The sequence below is a fragment of the Stegodyphus dumicola genome, chromosome 7 (assembly GCF_044657685.1).
Source record: "Stegodyphus dumicola isolate Sdum_Otavi_A_Nest chromosome 7, ASM4465768v1".
In the NCBI taxonomy this organism is placed as follows: Eukaryota; Metazoa; Arthropoda; class Arachnida; order Araneae; family Eresidae; genus Stegodyphus; species Stegodyphus dumicola.
In genome coordinates this window covers 148,176,925-148,200,565 of record NC_140774.1, presented here as the reverse complement: position 1 = coordinate 148,200,565, position 23,641 = coordinate 148,176,925, and the positions used below count along the sequence as shown (strand labels likewise).

At 31.3% G+C, this 23,641-nt stretch overlaps 1 protein-coding gene across 1 annotated transcript in view; it reads left to right on the top strand.

Moving 5' to 3' along the window:
* Positions 1-23,641, top strand: part of LOC118185857 (cell surface glycoprotein MUC18-like) — a 1,126,921-nt gene that overhangs the window by 864,691 nt on the left and 238,589 nt on the right. The window lies entirely within an intron of this gene.

The window sequence follows — 23,641 nt, the reverse complement described above, 5'->3', positions numbered from 1 at the left end:
TAAGTGGGTATAACTGATGCATGTCATCATTTATACTTGAGACATACTTTACGCTTCTGAAAAGTATTCTTTGATGGTTAAAAGCATTTTGGAGCAAATAGACGTATAATAGTATCACTGCTTTGTGTAATGAAAGAATGACATGGCTCCAAACTAGGTGAAATGTGAGTGTCATGATTCGCTGATAAAGAGCTATCTTCCGTTTCCTTATAACTAAAAATTTGAATGATTAGTTAAAAATGGAATTGCAAAAGAAAATTTCAATTAGAGGTGACTGCAAGCTTAATTAATTGCTTACGCTTCTCAGACTCTTTGTTGGCTATGACAAATTGAGAATTTTTTGGTAGTTATGCTGTTCAGTTATTTTCGTTTTTTAAGTTATCTGATATGTCATTGGCTGAAAGAAAATTATGAGTGATGTGACAAACTTGCATCTGATTTCTATCAAATTAAAACTGAAGTTTTTATACGGCTCAGTACAAAAGACTTGAAAAGTGACAAAGAAAGAAATTGAATGAAGATCATTCATCATTAAGTTGCTGAAATGGTAAATTCCTAAAAATATTAAATAAATAATATTCGAGAAATTATTTCTGTTCATGATTTACGAAATATCTTTTTTCGAAAAACGTCTGAAATTTTTTAAACAACTGCGCAATATTATTTAAAAAGACATTTATCTCTGGCAATAATGATGGTTTCAAAGCATAAACCGAAATAATATAATTAAATTATGGATATTACTAATAATTATGACTCAGTTTCATCAAAGTATAACTTAACCAGTAAGCATTTGTAGTTCACTAATACGACACGTTAAATAGGTTTTTAAAATTAATATGTGCATTTTTTTCCATTTCTTAACATGCTCAATAAAAAGAAAAAACATGGCTGAGGAGCATTTCCAATTTTAGTCGAATAATACGGAACTTGTCATAATCCAGCGTCAATATTTTCCTTTGATATACAAATACCGAAATTCTCCCCAGAAGCCACCAATATCGTCACAGCTAGCTCTTCATCCATACTGAGAGGAGGTGCTATTAACATTCCTCAGTACTTAAATTTCTTGCATATCCGTCGGAAACATCGAGACAAAAATATCGCGAACGAAAACGTTGCGGAGAAAGCAACGCAAAAGGAAAGCTTCTTCGTACAAAATATCGTGGAAGAAAAGAAAGCAAAATGTGATAGGAAATAAGCATCGTGATAGAAAATAAAGCGATGCAAAAAGTTCACGGTTTTAAAACACAGTCGTACAAAAGTATAGTGATAATAAATAAAACACGCACAAATTTTCACATGACGATAAACAACACAGACATGCGTTTTCTGACTGAAACGTTATGTGTCGCGTAATTATTTGTGAACGCAAGAAAAAAATAATATTTTTATATCGATGTTTCATATTTTTATTCTAACTATTAAGTTTTCACTGAAAATGCAAAATGGAAACTTAGACATTCAAAATCTGAAAATAATTAAAAGCTAATGCTACATTACAATTTTAAATTTATGTTGCTTAGGGTAAAATATCATTATTCATGTTGATGAGTTTGTAGATTTTCATGAAAAAATATTAGTGTAAAATAGATTGGAAAGAGTTTAAAATACAGAATTATTAAGAAACTTAGAAAGAGTTTTAAATAAGATTAAAATTCTGTTAACTGCTGCACAATGATTTTTACTTTACAACATTAGTTTTTACTAATTAAATTAATTTTAGAACATTAATTTTTGCTAATTTTCAGATTTTAAATGTTTAAGCTCCTTTCTTGTTTTTAAATAAAGTTTTATTAGGTAATACAAAAATACGAAATTATTGAGGTAAAGCTATTACTTACGTTGTCCTGGGCTCACAAATTATTTTCGCGAAACCTCTGTTCATTCAGATAATACATGCCTGCATTGTTCATCATGCGATGATTTGTAGGTGCTTTATTTTTTATCATGATATTTTGCATTACAAAATGGTGAAGTTTTTGTACAGATTTATTTTACACTGCCATAATTCTCCTTGCTTTTTTTCTTCTACGATGTTTTATATGATGATATTTTCCACTTGCGTTGTTTTAACCACCTAAACGGTATAGTGGTTAGGGGAGGTAAACCGCTGAGTTGGCTTCCGACCCAGGTATAGATATATCCAGGGCAGCCCCGGCTGAGCAGATGACACTTATAAAATGCAAAAAAGAAATATACATGTGCATACAGGGCACTTGAAGAAGAGTATAACAATGTACAAAGAAATATATACATGTGCATAAAGGCACTTGAAGAAGAGTACAATCAAAATATAAGTATATACATATAAATACCAACTCATATACAGATATATACACACTTACATACATATGTATTCTGAAACAAACAAAAATATACATACTCTTAATCATTTTGATATAGACATCTATACATATACGTTATCATGATAGTTAAAGTTTACAAGAAGCATGCCATCGAGGTACGCGTGATCCTTAGTATAAAATAGGTACCATAAATAAAAGATATAAACATGTGCAGATACATTACAGCATTCAGATACAGTACGAACTTTATGTATGAGAACCTGGCACAGCATAAATACAAAATTACATATTGAACATACATATCACATACTCTGTTGCTGACATATTGAACTAACTTATATAGATTTTATGACTACCATCTTCCAGCGTCAGAAGAGTAATTGCTAGTACAGTTGTCAATTATTGTTTTCAGTTTCTGCTGGGCAACTCTGTTACTTTGTAGATTCTGGAACAATTTGGCCAGAATCTGGCAGTGGTTAGGGAAGTCAACTGCGATACAGAAGGGAATCCACCTATTAGATGCCTCCATTATAAAATGGCTACCACTTCTCTGGCCTCTGGAACGGCCAATGCTGAAAAAAGGCAAGTGCCCGCCATTCAGTAAAACCTTGTGTTGTTTTACCTCTACGTTTTAGTGAGCAGTGATTTTGACGCAATGTTTTTACCTGCAACCCATGAATCTGTAGTTTACTGTATAATTAGATCAGAACGTAAGCAAAATCTTCTGGCATAGATATGCCAGAAGATTCTAATGTGAATGAAAGGAAACGTAGAATAATATTCATTTCAGACTACGTTTTTAGTAGAATTTCAAATAAATGTTACAGCTTAAGCTTAATTGTTATTAATATTACAGTTTTAAAACCTGAAATTTCAATTTACTCCAATTCAATGTTTGCTCCAATTCATATGTTTTCCTTTTATTGAAAGCTATAATTTTACCTAATTTAACAGATTTCATAGATATGTATGCAGGGAATTTACATATTTCATTTTTGGTCAGGCAAATGTGAAATGCATCTCGCTTTCATTTTTCTCCACTCATATTCAAAACTAAATAAAAAAATAATAGCGATATTTCGTTTTTGTTTTTGCTCCACTTTCGCTTCTTTGTTTACAGCTCTTTTATTTTAAACCTTTTTTATTATTATTTGTCATGGCATTACTCCATGGGACATAAAGCTGAAGATATTGTACCTTGTCTTCATAGCATTATAGTTTTTATTTCCCTTTAATCTGTGGATGAAAATGTATTCCATTATCATAAAATGTTTCAGGATATTGAAAGGACCGTAACGTGGCTTATAACGTCCAACATTTTAGGAACATAAATTAAATGTTATGCGAAAAGCTTCGATATATGACAACCATTTTGTTCTTCTCATCTCTTGCAGATATTGAACTAAAAGTTTGCACGTTCAATAAGCAGTATATCTCATCTTTTCTCCCCAAGGAAATACTTTTCTGTCAACAATTCCTAGCTGTGTAATAGGTAAATATTAAAAATAATGCACATTTACATATTTCCCAGCTTCAAGAACATAGGAAAATATGTTAAAATAAAAAACATTGGATTTGATTTAGTTTTCCTTTAAAAGAAAACATTAAGTAAGTAAAATACATCTTGTTTAAAATCGGACACTCGTTGTATGAAAATTTCCCTGAAGACCTATTTACTCAACAAAATATTTCCCTTTCATTTAATGTTTTGTTTCAAATTTTCCAAAAGCCTTCCTTTTATTTTGTAAAAATATTTTCGTGAAAGAGTCTATGAAAGTAGATGAATCCTGAGAGATTTTAACCTAGAGGATTCTGAGGAAAATATATATTTAATCAAACAATCTTAAATGTAATTTCATTAACTACAGCAACTTATGAATACTGTGTAAAATATCACATTATAAAGGTATGTTTTCATAACATCTATTTTTTTCGCTGTTTATAAATCTATGAAAATTAAGCATTCATTTATCTAATCTCTCAAACGAAAACGCTTATACAATTATCAAATTTAATTACTTTTCGTGTGTCACATAATAATCCATTTATACAGCTTAAATTTAAGCGGTTATGAATATGAAAATTATTTGTTCTCGGAGGGAAAATGTTAAAGAAACAAAGTTGATTTCTTGTAAGTCCTTGGCTTGAAAAATCATAGCAATCTTTTTTTAATAAACCAAGTAAATAATAATAAGGCAATAAAATCAAATAATTATATTCGCTACAAATAAAAAAATTAATTGAAAACTCGAGTTTTACTTAATAATTTGATGATAATCTATGCATTGAGTTTACTTTATGACGTACAGTACAAGTACATTCGCTGTTGAAAGGGTACGTATGAGCTAACTAAGGTTACACTTTTAAATTTTTATTTCCTCATATTCTTTTTGTATAATTTATATTTTTCTAACTTGATGGTAATGGAATACAAATAAAAAATATTATTAAAATTTTAACTGTAAGTTTATTTTGCCAGGTAAATATCTCAGCTGTTAATTTTGGTAGTAAACATACGTTTTAGTAGAAAACCGTCCTTTATTGGCCTTACATTTTAGTCAGTCAATTTTTTAGTCGGTAGTAAATAATGGGAAGAATTTCTGTCTATAACCCTAATTATGTTACAAAAAAAGATAAATAAATGATTACGTTTTTATCTTTTCCCGGTTCTGCAGACTGAACGTGTAAGCAGATTTCTGAGAACAAAATTGATGCGATTACAATATAATTCGGAATGTAAATGGAAAGTCAAGAAGTAAAATTCTACTGCTAAATTTAGTCAAACCTGGAAACTTCAGTAAAATTCTAAATCATCCTTTAAATCTAGTTAAATCAGCAGTAAACCCTTGCTGAACGTGGAGGTTACGTCATTAGCACATTGAGCATACGACCAAATCGTGTTCCGTGAAGTTAAGTTTCTATGGAGAAAACGGTTACGCATAGTTCAGATTAAAACATTGTGTATAATTTATACAAACCTAAATATTGTAGTAATTAAACGGACTATTGTGAAATAATAACAATTGTGTAATAATTGTTATTATTTCACAATCGTGCGTTATTATTACGCAACACAGGACTATTGTGTAAATAACAAAAAAAGAAATCATCCATTTCTTTATTTGTTATTTCACAATCGTCATTCTCGACTAATCGACTAAGTCACTTTGATTTAATCTTTTGTAGTTTAGAAATAGTACGGTTAAAGCAACCTTAGGTTGGAAAATATTTTGAATGAAGCTCTATAGATATCAGGGTAAATTTATTTTCAGAGGGGAGAGAAGAATTGCAAAAGTGAAAGGAGTAACTATTATATTCACATTAAATTCCAGAAAGTTACAACCTCTAATGGCTCTACAAGTAAATCAAACCTACGTTCAAATGGAAAGCACAGTGCAATGCATAAAAAAGTCATTTTTGCTTGCTTGTACCAAATATTGCAATCGCCAAAACTTTTCGGTATCCTATTTCGAATGAAATATGCATTTTGACCGTTCCCAAACCTATTTGGACGTCTTTTTGCTTCACGTCTTGCACCTACGGGCAGAGTAAAAGATTAGCTTTTCTTAAAACGGATTGTAAAATGGATTTAAACTGGATTCAAAAGGGATATTTTCGTGATGTTTTTTCGTATGTACGTAAGTGTGTGTATGTATACAGTGGTGGCCAAAATTGTGGACACTTTTGGAAATTTTTATGTTTTTGAACTTTGTATGCTTATAGAAAATGTTACGTTTCGCAAAATGCAAACTTGTATATATCATTTTAAAGAGAATTTATTATTGAATTCAATACAAAACACAAAATTCAATTATTTGCAATACAAAAAAAGTTATATGTACTTTAATATAAATAAAAAACACAGTTATGAAGTTAGCTTTCCTGGCCAATCACTGTTCTTCTTCCGAGAAGCAATCAAATGTTAGTAACTGCCAGTAGAAGCTGACATCATGTTTACACTTGAAACAATTCATTATTTTGCTTTGTTCTGTAGAAGGAGGACCTGTTTCTTATACACAGCAATTACAAGTAGGAATTTTTGTAAAAATTTTTAATATTTAGTCAAGAAGCAATGACATCAAATAAAAGAGTAGATTGGACACCTAGAAAGAGATGTAGTATTATTGTGTTACGAGAAAGTGATCTTTCCTATGCTGAAATTGCAAGACAGGTGAGTGGTTCAGTGACTACATCTGGAGTCCAAAAGTTTTGTTTACGATATCAGGAGACAATTCAATAAAAAAAAGAAGGAAAAGGCCGAAAAAGGTGCTCCACATCTATTGATGACACAAGAAAAAAAAGACTATGTCTCCAAGATAGAAAAATGTCATCAGCGGCCGATGCTGTGTGTTCAGCGGTGTTTCTGTCAGTTCAAGACCAATGAGGAGAAGATTAACAGATGTTGGACTGAGAGGTAGAATTCCACGAAAAAAACCTTATCTTAATTTTCAGCAACGAAAAAAAAAAAGACTGCAATGGGCAAAGGAACACATTAATTGGACAGATGATCAGTGGTCAGAAGTTATATGGAGTGATGAAACTAAGATATCGTTATTCGGTAGTGATGGGCGAAAATATGTAAGACATAGAATAGGAGAAGAGCTACATCCTGACTGCATTCAAGCAACTGTGAAGAACCCAGTTAGTGTTATGATTTGATCATGCATGTCAGCAGATGGAATTGGTCACCTTCATGTCATCGATGGGACACTGAATGCCAGAAAATATATTGACACTATTCTAGAACCAAAACTTCTACCTTCCATCAGAGATCTCTTTCCCAACAATGCTTCGTTTATTTTTCAGCAGGATCCTGCTCCTTGCCACACGGCCAAAACATCGAAAGAGTGGTTTCGTACAAAGAGCCTTAAATTGTTGTCATGGCCCGGAAACAGTCCTGACCTCAATCCTATGGAAAATTTGTGGCACCGTTTGAAAACTCTTGTCCGAATGAGGCGCCCATCAAATAAAAGGCAACTAATTGAGGCTATAATTGTTTCCTGGCATCATGTAATAACGAAAGAAGAGCTTAAAATTCTTGTCAGCTCAATGAAACTTCGATGTGAAGCTGTAATCAAAAATAAAGGGTACCCTACTAAGTACTGATAACTCACTGCAATCATCACTATGTAATGTATATCGATAACTATTATCGTTTAACTTTTTTGTATTGCAAATAATTGAATTTTGTGTTTTGTATTGAATTCAGTAATAAATTCTCTTTAAAATGATATATGCAAGTTTGTATTTTATGAGACGTAACGTTTTCTATAAGCATATAAAGTTCAAAAACATAAAAATTTCCAAAAGTGTCCACAATTTTGGCCACCACTGTATATGTACGTATATATCTACGTATGTAACTCAAAAATTTTTATCGGTAGAACGTTGAAATTCTGTATATGAGACTGCTATAGCATATAGTTGCGAACCTCTCTGAGGATTGCCAATGGGCTTACATTCCAGCACCTCGATCTGTAATATCTTTTTATTTGTCAAAGAATTTAACTTCCAAAAAAATCTACAACCACAAGAGTTAAATTACTACAAACACACCTACAGATTTATTGATGACCTTATTACAATTAATAATTTTGGTAAAATTGAAAACTCCGACATTTATCCGAATTGTCTTAAACTTAATAAAACTAATAATTCACAAAATAGCATAGACTTTCTAGATCTTCAAATCATTAACTACAAAAAAATTTTACTTTTTGACAAAACAAGAAACTTCAATTTCAATACTAACAAATTAATAAATTGGAACTCCAACATATCCAAAAAAGTAATTAACAATACTATAATTAATCAAATACAACGAATTAAAACTATATGCACAGATACAATAGATTTACAACGCGAAATTTTGATCCTTATCAAAATTCTCAAAAATAATCTAATTCCCTTTCAATTTATCAACCATTGCCTTAAAAGAGCAGGCGTTAAATACTCACTCTAAATCATTTAACTGATAGGGATATGATAATTTATTCCTAAACCTGAGAAGGCGGTATAAGTTGGATGACTGTCAGTTGAAAGATTTGTATATAGTGTAATTACTCAATTGTATATATTGTAAAAAGCTAATTGTCTTCAGACATATACTGTTACTATACTGTTACTAAAAAAATGGGCCTATTTCCTGCCTTTAGACTGTCTACTAGCTCTTGGATAGCGAAAATGCCTTTTTCCTTTCTTAAATTCTTAATCATTGCGACACGACAATTAGCCAGAAATTAATTAATTTCCATTCACTAGTATTTTTAAAAAAATCTTAACAGACGGTCTCTCTCAGATAAGAACTCCACAAAATACATCCCTCAAGAATTCCAAGTCCCACCCACTACCATAAATTTCTTCACCCAAGTCTTGCCGACTGATATAATTCAAAGCCCCTACTGCCGCTAAGAATTTTCGGACACCCTACACTTCTGAGTCAGACACGAAGAGAACACACTGCCAACTCCCCCACTAGAAAGAATGTAAGTTACTTAATACCTTTCTGGCCTTTATATCTTCATGTACATTCACTGATCTTATTTATATTATTTTCTATTTTATTTTTATATTATTTTTATATTATTTTTATGTTCTCTTTGATTTGTTTTTGCAAAGTTTGCATTATTTATCTTTTTTATAATCTTCTATGTTTATTTCAACTTTACTTTGATTTCGATTTCATAATGACAATTTCCAATGTTTAATTTCTACAAATAATATAGTACTCAAATACATAAAGATGATAGTGTCGGGGACGATTACTCGAGTTTTACAAGATTTCTCTACAGTAATTGATTTTTACTCCAAATTGAATTGACTAAAATGCTTCATGAGAATCAGTTCTTTGAGTAACAACTATTCGCGGAAATATTTGGCCTGACTAGAATTGCCGGTTTGGCTTTAATTTATAACTCGAGTAAAGACGAAACACTTTCATATTTACGTATTTCTATCAATTATTGATCATTGAACGGGAGTTGGTTTGTTCCCCTTGAAAAGTCAACTAATTTCCGATCAATGACAATAATTACATGTTTTAATTTTTACTTTTGCAATTGTAATATTATTCTTCGTGATGATTTAACTCCAGTCCCCGTTAAAACATTATTAACATTTTGCTTTCAAATTACTTCAAAACATCTTTCAAAATATAACTTACCAGTATGGATGCACACTTTTAAAATAATTCTACTTTAATTAAACTTAGGAGATAATATAATCAATTAATCAATACGGTTTAGGAAATAAATTATTATTAACTAACTTTGCAGCAATTGCGCAAGTAATAATAACTTGTATTCGCACTAAATGGATTTAAGTTCATACAACATATATATATTTATATGTACACATACCCTTACTCAGCTTAGAAGTCTTTACCCAGCCTGTATTTTCTCAGTCGTTGATGGTAGTCATATCCTTCAAATTGCAGAAGTGTTTTTAAATGAAAAAAGTATTTATGTTTTGGCAATTTAAAATTTTAAAAAGTTAATTATTGACAAATATTTAAATTTATATTTTGTGCAGTCTTCCGATTCCTGTACTTATATTTGGAAACGCTCTATAGTCGTAATGAAAAAGTGAATAATATGTATATATTAAATAGGCTGGACAACGAAGCCATGTAGTTTCTATATAAGATTGTTTTCATATATTACTTTTATCTTTCTACATCAAAAATTAAATGTACAGATTAATAGCCTCTGCACTTAATTTATTTTCTGTTTTCGCAATTTTATTTTCATAGATAATTTTAAAATGTTTATATATTCCAGATTATGAACAATTTAATTTTGTATAATAACGGATAAAAGTAATTCCAAAATACTGTTACATCAATTGCTATCCCTGCTTTATCTTGTGCATTTTCTTCTCCTTTCTGCATTTTCCGTAGAAATTTTGCTTTATTCTAATAGCCTTATAGTAATTTTATCCTCATTCTGCAATTAACAAGGTCAACCCCTTTTTTAGAAAAGATCCGGTTAATTCGTCGCAGATTAATTGAGAGTTACCCGTATTTATATTACTTGTGCATTTATTTAATGCTTAAGCAATGTTTTTAAGAACACTAGGCAGTAAGAATTCAGGGTTGGATTTTACAAGATTCCTAACGATATAATTATGATACTACCATTTAACAGAACCTATGTTATCTTTTAACGCAGAGAAACTAGTACTTGGAAATAATTTCCAGTTTTTTCGTGTGCTACTAAACAATATGTTACTACTATAAAGAAGTTTTGCAGTAGGTATGCCATAGTCTTGAATTCCATTTGAATTTTATAGAAAAAATTTATTGAATAAATCATTTCGTTGAAAATAATTAATTACTTTTCCAATCGTCAAATCGACTAAAACGTTTTATAAAAAGTGGTGAATTTTTTAATTCAATTGATTTTATGCTATCTACGTAAGAACTTGCTAAACTAACTGCACAGTCGAAGATTGATTTCTGTCCTCCTTTCATTCCCTGAAGCGTTTTTCTTCCAGCACCTTCAATGGCGAAATAGGATTTTTATATCACAAAAAAATCGATGAACTTGAACAACAAGAATTGAGGTAGAAAGAAACAAAGTATTTGGCCCTAATGAATTGAGCTGAAAATAAAGAATATCCAGATATTTTCCTTTTGTGGTTAATTTAATTTTTATAGCTCCTAATTTCTTATATCCTTCAGGTTTTATTATATTCAGTGCTTTATTCTCCAGATTATTCTATCTGTTTTGTATCTTGGAGGCAGAAAATAATCATCTCAATTATTTAAGCTAATAAAATCAGGAATATAATGTTGTGATCGTAATGCTTTGATAATTGTAATGCTTATGCTTTGATAGTTCATGCGTTTTACTGTAAATTAAATTCAGTCTCATATTAAAGGTTTTAAAATATTTTGATTCCTAATTTGTATATTTAATAGCAGAAAAAAACTTATTTAATCTTCGTATTAAAAATTAAAAAATTCATTCTTGAAGCTGAGCGAAATTTTGCAAATATTAATTAATAAGCCATACTTTTTATCAAAAAAAATTAGCTTGAAATGCATACACAATATTTTAATAAAGCGAGTGAAATTTAAAGCTGAATTTCGCTTAATTTTAAATTCTGAAATGCAGGGTTATTAAAAAATTACACAGTTTCTATAATTCACAGTGAAAACATTCCGAAAGTTTTCGTGTTACAATTTGAAGAACATACAAGTATGTGCTTTTCCAATGCTTTTCTGAACATTTTAGACTATAATCTCGTGAGTCACATGACTTAAGATAAAACAGACACGTATAAAGGTAAAAAGACCGTTTTGTTATTTTAAACATTTTCAGTTGCTTCAGCATCTGCATATGGTATGGATATCACATTTCTAACTTAAGGACAAAGATAGAAAAGAAGGGATTTTTTTTAAACTAGTAGGCGACGCCAGAAATTTCGCTTCGATAACCATTGTTATACCACAGATTTTGGATTTTACGGAATACATTATCTCTTATCCTGATTTATTGTTCCTCTTTCATGCATTATTTTGTTTATAAACCATCCACGGAAGTTTCCGTTGATAAACAGGCTAAGTATGAAATGTGATGAAATTTTAAATCAAATGCAATATGTTCTTAACAGGCAGACAAGGAAGAAATTGATGATATACTATATCATTTTAATTTTAATTATTTCATTTCAAATAAGAATCATTGGCTGAAGCTTTAGTCATTAGCCATGATGCCGCTGATTGCAGCTACAAGATACACCTACACCATGGTCGTTTGCGTTTGCAATTGCTCAAGCTACAACTGATTACTGTCTATAATGTTCTAAGCAATAATATAGCTAATATATTGTCATTACGTAGAGTGATCGTTATCCACGATAATGAAAAGATACGGTTTCGATGCTGCATTGCTTCCAGGGATACCGAAGCAAAACTCTCCTGAAAGAATTCGCAGTAATATCTTTGATGCACCCGTATCAATAAAGATATTATAAGTATTCGAAACAACAAGCAAGTTTGAGGCAAGAAGCTGAGTTTTGTTGATGCTGTTATTCCTTTGAAGGCTCGGTTTACTAAAGGCATTGTCTTGGTTCCCTTCTCCATAATTCTCTCATGACACATTGCGATCATATCTGCATTCTATCTGCATCTGTGTTTCTAACCTACTCTAAACGTGCATCAAACCCTAAATCTGCATCCGTGTTTCTAACTTACTCTGCACACACCGAGAAATGTTTGCTCCGTCTGACAAGATTTAAGAATGAGGTGATACTGAAAACATTATGGTCTACTTTTCACTACCACATTTTGTGAGACCTCTGATTCCAGCTATTTGTTTGAAATATAGGTACTAATGCATAGATTTTGCTTCTCATTTCCGCTTTTAGACGTTGTTTTTCTAGAATGTATAAAATTGCAGTAGATTCTGTTAAAAAATTTTGTTCCATATAAAAGAACAAAAATTTTGAAAGCTCTTTAGTGTTAATCTTACCCGCCAAATAAGTATACCCATATTATTATCTTTCTTTCTATGACTCCTAAACATAAGAATTGAATTAAGTTTCGTATGTGGGAGATTATTTTATTCAGATTACTTTGAAAAATAAGCCTTAAAATTTTGTAGAACGGAGCCATGATTCTATTAAAGCGCAATTAAAAATAAATACCTTTATCACAGTATGCAGATCACTACACCATGAAGGCATGCCAAGAAGGCGGGACAAATACCTTCTTGGCATGCCTTTTTAAGGGCCTGGGACTACTCCTGCCTTTTTAAGGGCGACTGGGATTTTTAAGGCACCCATTTGCCAAATCCTAGTTGTGGAGAATCATCATCCACAGCCCTTTTAGACATTAGGTTATTTGGAAGTAGGAGATTTGAAAAATGAGCAACGTCCTGGCTGGGAATCGAACCACGCACCTCTAAAATACGTGGCCAGCGTGCTGACCACTACACTACGAAAGCATGCTAAGAAGACTGGAGAAATACCTTATAAGTTGATCGAAAAACAGTTACACCGTTTTGTTCCGCATTTCACAAATTTTGTGAATTTTGCCGCGGGCTGCAAAATTTACAAAGCAGGCAGCGGAATGGACATCATTGCTGTAGATGACAGGTTTTTAGATTACGATAAAGAAAATTTTTCATAATAAGTATTGCACTAGAGACTAATTGGGAAATTGCTGTAAAAGAGATTTTATTGAAGAGTAAAATATATTTGCTTCTTTTAGCATTATTTCTCATACACCATTCTACGAAATTTTGGATTGCCGTAGTAAGGTATGAATAAGTAAGAAGGTATGAACTTTCTTTTTGAAAGAAACTTGAGATTAGCTCTTTCATCATTCTTTAAAAAATTTTCATGAAATAGAAAGTATCCTATTTCATGAAAATTTTTTAAAACTTCTGATATAAATTATTGTTTTTATAACTATGCAAAGATTTTAATGTATCCTACTGCTTCAACAAGTATTTATTCCATTTTTGAGTTTATATTCTATGATATTCCCTTCTTTGAACGTGAACTTGAATTTACAATTTATAATTCGTTTTGCGAATATCCATAACTCTCTTCTTGGTTTCTTGAAGCGAATTTAAGTTATAGTCACTTTTGGGGTGGCTTCCGGAAAGAAAACCGTTCTGCCCTGGGAATGAGAAGTTAAACTGAACTGATAATTTTGATTTTGAATAAAATTTTTTATGCAACTTATCCTCTTTTCTTTACAGAAAAATTTTAAGTAAAGTCTACTTGCATTCTTTGAATCTTGATACCTTTTTGAAATACTTCTTTTATACAATAGATACATCTAATGTTGTTCTTTACGCCTTTTTAAGGATCTCAGGAATAATTACGCCAGATGAGTGAGAAGAAATCGACACTTCATTGAGATAAATTATAACTCTTTAGATAAACATAAACCGTTATCCATATCTTAAAAAAAAGAGATCAATATTATTTTCTTTAAAACTTTGGGATTAATCGCAGATCAGTAAAATCGCCCACCCAAGAAAGTCTGGAGTTTAGTACAATACACTTGAAAAATTCATTACTAAACTTACACAACCGATATACATAAGGCATCCGCCGCTACTTGATGCTTTGACAAAAGTAGCTTCAATATTTGTGTAAATACGTTTTCGGGACACGTCCAAAATGTTGCCAAGAAATCGATAAATATCGCCAATTTAGCGAAATTATTGCCAAGCCAGAAAAGATTGTTTGGTCTATATCTTCGCTTTTGATTAAACTATCTTCCTAACTAAAATCTCAGTTTAATTCAGAATTAAAAGATCTGCGATTTAATATATGAAATAAACTCCTTAGAAATACAAATTTGGTTTAATTTGTCTGAAATTCGATTAACAATCTTATGCAAAACCTATTACATAAAATATTCTAAATAAATTAATAAAATGAAGGATGTAATATTTTAAAACACTGAAAATTCAAAATAAAATAAATATAAATATTTGGGTAAGTTTCAACATTAAAGGAAATCGCTTATTTAATCTTATTCTTAAATTCAATGACAAAACCAGGAGAATATAACATATTTAATAACTTAGAAATATCTCCAATACGCACTACAAATATTGTAACAATTTTTAATGCTTACGTTCACATAAATCTGTAAAAATTCCTTCGCGCTCAGTGTATATAAAATATTTCATTATTCCACTGAGATTTTTCAATTAAAATGGAAGCAATTAAATAATTTCTGTATTTCGAGCTGGCATTGGGAATTGTTTACTTTCTAGTTTAAATACTGAAAATAATTTAAATATATTAGAATTCAAGATTTACACTAAAATTTAAGCGAAGATTTCAAATATATATATTTTATAGATTAGATGATGTGTAATTTCATATTTGTGTCACTTAAAGCCAATTTCGCAATAAATTGGTGTAGTAAAAATTATTTTATGAGGCGTTTTAATGCTATAACAACATATTATTGAATATTTACTGCTTCTTTAAAGCAACTGTCTGTTATATCGCTAGCTAATAGGATAAGTTTTTGCAGCTAATAGGTTAATTCTTGAACGTTTTGCTAATATCTAATGGTGCAGGTTAAAACAATAACTAAAATTTTGAGATCAAATTATTATTATACGCATATTATGTATGTCTATCTCGTATATACGTACATCTACATACGTAATTACAATATCAGTGTCTGAACATTTTTCTTCTGTGGCCTTTTCTCTTCATACAGTTCCTTGTAGCAACGAATTGTAATGTTTTCGTTCGACGACTATTAAGGCTATGTTAATTATTGGGACCAACTACATTAATATGTTCGGATAACATTTCGATTATGTTTTGTATGTGCTCAGCTTCCAATTTTCTTTCAGGCACTTCAAGACTGTCTGTATCTAAATCGCATTTCTATTCTTCATAAGACGTTTTTAATCTATATTAATAAGTTGTTTGCTTGAATAGTTCATTAAAATATGAATTGATGCACATAAATACTTTTTGGAATCTAATTCGTGGAAACCAAGTTGGTTTCCAATTTCTACTATGGTAAGATATTACTCCCGCCTTCTTAGCATGCCTTCGTAGTATAGTGGTCTGCACGCTGAGCGCATATTCCAGAGGTCCATGGTTCGATTCCCGGGGAGGGCGTTGCTCATTTTTCATCTGACCTGCTTCCAATTAATCTAACATTTCTACACTGGCGCCCGAACTAAAAGGGTGGTGGATTATGATTTTCTACACCCAGAATTTGCCGATTGGATCCCCTAAATCTCAGTCACCCTTTAAAAGGGGGAGTATATATAAGGTATTTATTCCGCCTTTTTAGCATACCTTCCTACTGTAGTGGTCAGCACGCTGAACGCATATTCCAGAAATCCGTGATTCGAATCCCGGCGAGGGCATTGCTCATTTTTCATCTCTCCTGCTTCGAAATAACCTAATGTCTCTACAATGTTATTGGCAACTTTGGCAAAATGAAATTCAAAACCAAAAAATTATGTGCACAAATGAGGTATGATACTTTTGATACTGCTGTCGTACTGCTTACCGTTAATTCATAATATTCTACGTCTACACTTTGAATTGATGGTTCTGATTTTGTTTAAGACCACGAAACCTTGAACTCTAAAAGTTGCAAACGCTGTTGCGAAATTAAGATAAATCTCACCGCAGAACATGCCTAGACTCTGTTCTCCCCAAACTTCTCCTCTGTCCACCAACAGCAGAGCCTGAACATAGCACACAGAAAGAGTGTTTTAAATTTTAAATTTCTTCCTCTTCCTTCTCCATACAAGCTCCAATCCTACCTAAGTCAACTAGTCTAAGATGGTGATGAATATTTGTCCACCATTTTAAGCTGAAATTCAGATAAGGGAACGAGAGGAATTTGTATTTGGATATCTCTGTTTTTTTGCCCAGAATTTTATCACTGGGACCTTTGATCACTTGTTGGATGCATTGATTTCGGGAAGACTATCGCAATTCATTGTGATAAACAGAACATGCCCACTAATGTAGCTATATAGACATGCAGCATAATTTTAGCGAAATAGATTAATAATTAACAGCATAATTTTTGCCAGAGAAAAACTAAAACTTTAGCTAATGATCAAAACTTCTGTGCGCCATCAGGGCACATAAAACACTGGTAAGATGAAAGTCTTCTCGAGATGTTAGTGGTGGGTAAATAGGTGTGGTATATTCTCTGATACGTCCTCCATTGTACCTGTGACAGAACTGCACGGTTACTACGATCGGAACTACACTTATAACACCATTTGGTGAAGTTCTGGTGCTCCACTCGCTTTCTATGTCCTATCCTTATTACGAGTTATAGAAAAGAAAATAAGGATATGTTTTGCATCATAGCTAAGATCATAGCTAAGCTCATTGGAAATTTTGAATTTATTGGTTTTTCAAAATTAGTCATACAGTATCCTAAAGAGAGTTTTAACGTGCAAAATATAATGTTTAATACTGATTCAAAATTCAATCATTAAATGAAGCTTCTAAAACTATAAGGAATTATTGAATTATTTTTATAGGCTAGATAAAGATTTATAATTTTATTTTGTATACAACTTGCATCCCATTTCTTCACCTTATTGGAAAACTACTTTTACTTCCCTCTCAGATGCATTCAAATTAATAGCATATTTTTTAAATATGTTTTTCTCGTAAATTAAAAGTGGCTTTCAAGTATATCGTCCTATCGATCACCGAAACTTAATTTTCAAATAAAACGTAACCTAGGGCTAAAATAAGAGTAATTTCAACAGCGAATGTTTGGGTAGCTGCGTTAGAATTTAAAGACTTCAGTCTCCTAGAGAAGGTCAAATACACTAATTAAAATCGGCTACACATTTAAATTTGTTTATTCACTGAGGAGTGCCTAAAAACTTTCTTTAATTTATCCCGAGAATTCCGGGGCATTTTTATCTGCTTTGAGTAGGATTGAAGCTAATAGTTTTCGTTGATGCAAATTAAATTCCCTATGCAGAAACGTCCTTTTCTGCCTGAATGCTCCTGCGGTATTTCAAAGAAAAAAATATGTGTAAATAGTAAACAGTTTGCTAAGTGTTTGCCTTTTGCATAAAAGAGACTTATTTGTTCTTCATATGATAATTTTTTCAATAGTTGAGCATTTTATTTTTTGGCAGTGCTTTACTATTAAGATAAATATAAGCAAACACGGAAGACAGAGCATATCGATATGTAGATAGCAACAAATGTATTAAACAGTAACGTACGATTTCTTATTTGATACATCTGTTACAAACTTCATTAGATATTCAAACGTTTTAAAAAAACATTCTATCGTTTTAAGGAATGATCCGCATGCATTTCTTAGCAGATATGGCGATCTCTCTCCTTCAAGGGGCAAAAATATTTTGCTACCTGCTAGCTATTGTGCAAGGGATTTTTGTCGTTTCTTACGCGTTCGTTTGTGGGGTAACTTGCAGTACACCCGGCTAGCAGTCAGGAAATCCGCTGTTCGAATCCCGGAGTAGCCACTGCTAATTTTTCACGACTTCTGCTTCGAGAAACCTAATATTCAACTGTCGCACCTGAACAAAATTGTAATGGACGATAGTTAGTTTCCACCAGGATCTGGCAACCGAGTCCTCGCCTGCCCAGTCGTCGTTTAGTGGGGGAGAATGTAAGGGATTTTTATCCTTCCTTCCTGCATATTTTCATGGCGTATTTGAAAGCATGTCCGGCTAGAAATCTTGAAGTCCGGAGTTCGAATGGCGTCGAGGGCATTGCACATTTTTCATGCTTCCTACTTGCAGAAACTTATGTCACTTGACTTTGTAGAGTCATTTTTATATGACTTTGCAAATGATCAGCCTCTTTTTCTGCTTGAAACAATGATGCATAGATTGTAATATTTTTCCAAGAAGGATGCATAAAAATTCATCTGAGTCATCGAAATTTGAGCCTTAAATGCATCTGTTATATGCACGTGCACCACCATAATCCATGAAGGGAATGCGACATTTCCTTACTCTTTTCCCTATTTAAAAGGAAGCAAGCTCATTATTAGTTACATGACAATTTAAATATATCTCTCTTCGCTTTGTACGACACTTAAGTTTTCAGAAACATCATCTCAACTTTGAAATAAAATTTTTTGGTCAATTTTTGCGCATCAAAAGTTTTGTGTTTTATTTTTTCAGAATGAGTATAATCTTATACTAGAATTTAGAATACATATATCAAATGTAATACATATAAGATTCTATGAATACTTAGAATGTGTATATTAAATATGACAGTTTGGATGTGAAGACAGTAAAAATATTAAATGGATTTTTTTTAATTTAAAAATGCCAAAATATTTACGACTTTAAGGGTCCTTTTGTACTTGGAGGCATATATCTATGACCAATGGATACCAAATTAAGAGGTTTATAAGGCGGTTTATATGGTATATTACACATAATATGCAGTATTAGGACAATAATATCTGCAGTAACGTGCGCTGGGTGGATAACTAAGACAGCAAAGAATATTTTCTTGCTTGTTATTATTTAGTCAATGAATCCTTACAAGCAAGTATCGGCTGTTTAAAATAAGGTGAATAACTCCAATAGAATATTTTTTAGTAAATAGACAAAATTTTAATGGTAGTGTATGAAGATGTATTAGTTTCCAATTTTCATTTAAAGCTTTATCGGGGTTGCTTAAACGTAATTTCTGCCCTATACCTTTGTAAAGACACTATGGTATGATGTTCTTTGTTATTTCCGCTATAGCGGACAGTAAATTACTGTGCAATTTATCTTTTTTCTCTGCTGATATATAGTCTTCCGCTCATCTTCTTTCCTCGAAAAGTGTTTTTCTTCAGTAATTTCATTATTTTTTTTTCATCTAAAATTCAAAAAGAAAAATAAACAAATAACTCTTTCACAGCTCTTTCACAGCTGATATTGCGCTTAGAACTGCATTGAAAATTATTGTCAAAAGTATACTATTATATAGCATTTTGCATTTTAAAGATTCTGATCTGAAACCCCGTTGTCACATGGATGAAGATTTGAATTTGAAATGTAATTAATAATTTAAGAAGAACATGAAATAGTGTGTAAACCTGATGAATTTAAGATTGATTTTACATATTTAAGCATTTTAGCATTTGGCAAAATAGTTTTAATAACTTTACATGCAAAGGAAAAGATGAATAAGTTAATTGTATAAAAACCGTTTTATGTAAGACGGATCCTTATTCTTGGTAAAATTTTATTATTTTAAACTGACACATTTAAGCTAACAAGACCAAGCACCAAAAATAATAAAACAGTCAAAATAAAATAAAATGCAATAAGAATATGCAGAAAATAACATAATTTTGGATAAAAGGTACTTTAAATAATTTCATTCTTCATTTTTTAAATATGAAATTATTTCAGCATTCTAAAATAATATTTTAAAGAAGTAACCGTATAATTAAGCATTAAAGAATTTTGATCTCTAGACTCACACTTTACCTCCAGGCAGATTCATTAAAAGAATTTTCTCATTCAGAAAAAAAAAAATTAATAAATATATTTAAAAAAAAACATTTATAATCCGAGGAACACTTTACAAGGCAATTAATAATTAGTTAAATCAACGAAACACCACACTACACTTATTCAGATAATTATCACGCATTAGTAAAATCAATGAAACATAATAACTTTTCTAATTAAGATTTAAAAATCAGTGAAGCAGAATTATTGCGCTTATTAAGATTATTAGAAGAAACATTAATTCATAAACATCCAAACTGTTTCAGAAATGAGTTTTGATTTGTTATGTAGTATCTTATTTGATATTCTTATACATATATTATTACAGATTATTTCCATTTAACGAGCGATTACACATTTCAAAACAGTTTTATTCGTTTTTGAAAGAAATAGCTATTTTCAGACCATAATTAATTAAAAAGCGATATAAAACAGAAACGTTATCTACATGATGCGACTATAATCTGTCTATTTACATTAATAATTTTCTTCTGATTGTAACAAAACTAATGGACAATTTTGTAAGCATGACTATAAATTAATGGCAGCGGTTTACAAGTAACAAGATGGTTATTTGCAGTATATAGTAATTTTATATCGCTTCAAGTTGCAATAGTACTTTAATATTTCCCCATTTGCTAAGCTTTTGGAAGAAGCTGATTGATCTCAGCATAGTTTTTTTTTGGGGGGGAGGGGCGAGGAAGCAAACAAGATCCTTGATTCCAACGATTTCTTTTATAACACAAAAAATGCTATTTTTCAGTTTTTACCGTCATCGTGCTACAAATTTCTTACTACAGCAATAGTGTATTTCAAAAATTGCCACAAGGCAAAGAATTGAAGCAATGCAAGGGAGAATAAACCACATGTTTAGAAACTCAGCTGGTTTTTCTGTAAAAAGGGAGAAGATGGTGTGAATTAAAATAATACTTCGAATAACGATTATTGGAGATATTAAGGCAAAAAGATTCAGCGTTCATAAATTTAGAGGACTGTTTGCAAGATATGAATATGAAACCTGCTTCTTCAGCTGCAGGAGTGAAAATGGTGACTGAAAAATTGCGCTTATGCGATAAGAAACCAAAAAATATGAGGAAGTTTCATAAAAGAAATATGCTAAGCTAGTGGCGCCATCTATTGATAGAAAGTGAAAACAACTATGAAATAATTTCCTTAAAGGCTGAGGGTAAAGACGGATTGGAAATTGGATCATTAAAAATGTTTAAGAACGTTAAACACCTCTGGAAAATCTAATTTGATAACGGCAGATTTTTTTAAATAATTTTGGCTGCAGAAAGATGGGAAATGTTATTTTCTGATTAAAATTACTGGGCAACGAAGGATTTATGGGTTATCTTTGTTTAAAATATGCTTCCTTATGAGAAATATTAAGGTTATCTTATTTTGACTAATGTATATTAAATCAGATTTGCAACTAATACTGTATAAACCCCAGAAATTCATATCCTGAATAGGAGGTCTTTGAATATGAAACTATGAATTTTATTCATAGATGAAAGAATAACAGATAAATTCAATTTCTGTAGAATGTGAGCACTTTGATTGTTAATCGATAAAAAAAAGGATTAACTATAGAATTTTTATAATCTCCTAAAACGAAAGAATGCTAATTTTGTGTTGAGAAGAGAATTTTTTAAGCGCTTGGTCAGTACACTAGGTGAAAAGCCCCTGTTAATAGAATCTTCGTTCTTTTCCCTCCTGCAGCTGAAAACAAAAAACGTTTTTAGACAAAGCTTCTAAACTAGTCTTGCAAATTTGTGAAAATTAAGCTGATTCTTTTTGCTTTAGTATCTTCAATAAAGAGAAGATGTTTTGGGTGATTACATGTTAGATTATGGCACGTACTATTCGTACCGAAAATTCGACATTATACATCATGTATACACATTCGACATTATACATCATACATATAATATAAAATTCATATCGGGTTATAGGAGAGGGTTTTAGCATCTGAAATTATTTTTATTTCTGATAATTGTCGTCATCACAATATAAAACGATCCAGCCAATTTTAACCGTTAACCTTTAAATTCGAGTCTGTTTCATACTTCATACCTAGACTTTGATCTCTAAAACTGATAGATTTTTCATTAAAAAAATCCTCCAAATTCTAAGCCTCAACATTATAAACGACTGTCAACATGATATCAAGAGCTTCCCAAAGTGTAATTTGAAAGAAAGCTGAGAGGGTATTAACTTATTAAGTTCTGTAAGCGAATATTTTGACACATAAACAGACTGTCATTATTTTAATTATATCAAAATGTAAATTTTAGAAATAATTTAAGATTAAAATGCAATGAAGAATTTTAAATTTTAATATTATTGATTGGTTTCTTATTATATATTATCGGCTTGTTATATATGTTATCGGCTGAGTTATTTATTATATATGTTATCGGCAATGAATGAAAGACGGCATTATACAGATACCTTAGCAATATACGGAATGCCGAAAATTAGACGTCAAAATATGTAACATATGAAATTTCACACATTGCGTAGACATTCTATGTAGTGCTAAAAGACAAACTGGCAAAATCTAAAATACTCCCACGAATGATGTTTCAAATGTAGATGTAGTTTAGGCACACCGATTGAAATCGTTAAAGACTGGTAATTCCAACCTGGGTTCCAATCTCTATGAAGGAGCTGGCTGCACGGACGTTTTCATGGTTTTTCCAGTGTGTAACGATGAGACTTATGAGTCTCACTGCATATCTGACTGAAATGAAAGACTGAAATACAAAATTTCATAAAAATATAAAGACTGAAACGCAGCATATTCTCAGTCGAGGAGAGTGTCGAAAGTCACATCTCTAGAATTTCGTTGAGACTTCTGAATCTCGAGACTCTAGAGATATGACTTTCGACACTGTCCTCAACTGAGAATATGCTGCATTTCAGTCTTTGTTCGGAAGTGATGAAAACCATTACTTTGAATTTGTTGAGGAAAAACTTTAAATTCGACTTTAGCCATAGTGCGCTGCTGTGAAAATGAAAGAACAAAGTGTGGAATGGGAGGAAGAATCACAGCATTCTGATATGCAGTGAGAAATGTATCAGCATAAACTATAAGGCAATGCTGTGAAAACTTTGTTTTAATTACCTGCTTACCAAAATTTAGGGAGGAAATGGCCACTATGGCTACTAAGAATGAAGCACCAGACTATTATTTGTGTATATGATGTGATGTTAATGAAAAAAAAAATGAATTTACATAGTGAATTTATTTATCTTTTAAATTTTTATTTATCTTCGGCATTGCGTGTTTTTAGTAAAAGGTCTCCATGATTACATTTTAATACTTTATCTCAATAGCATTTG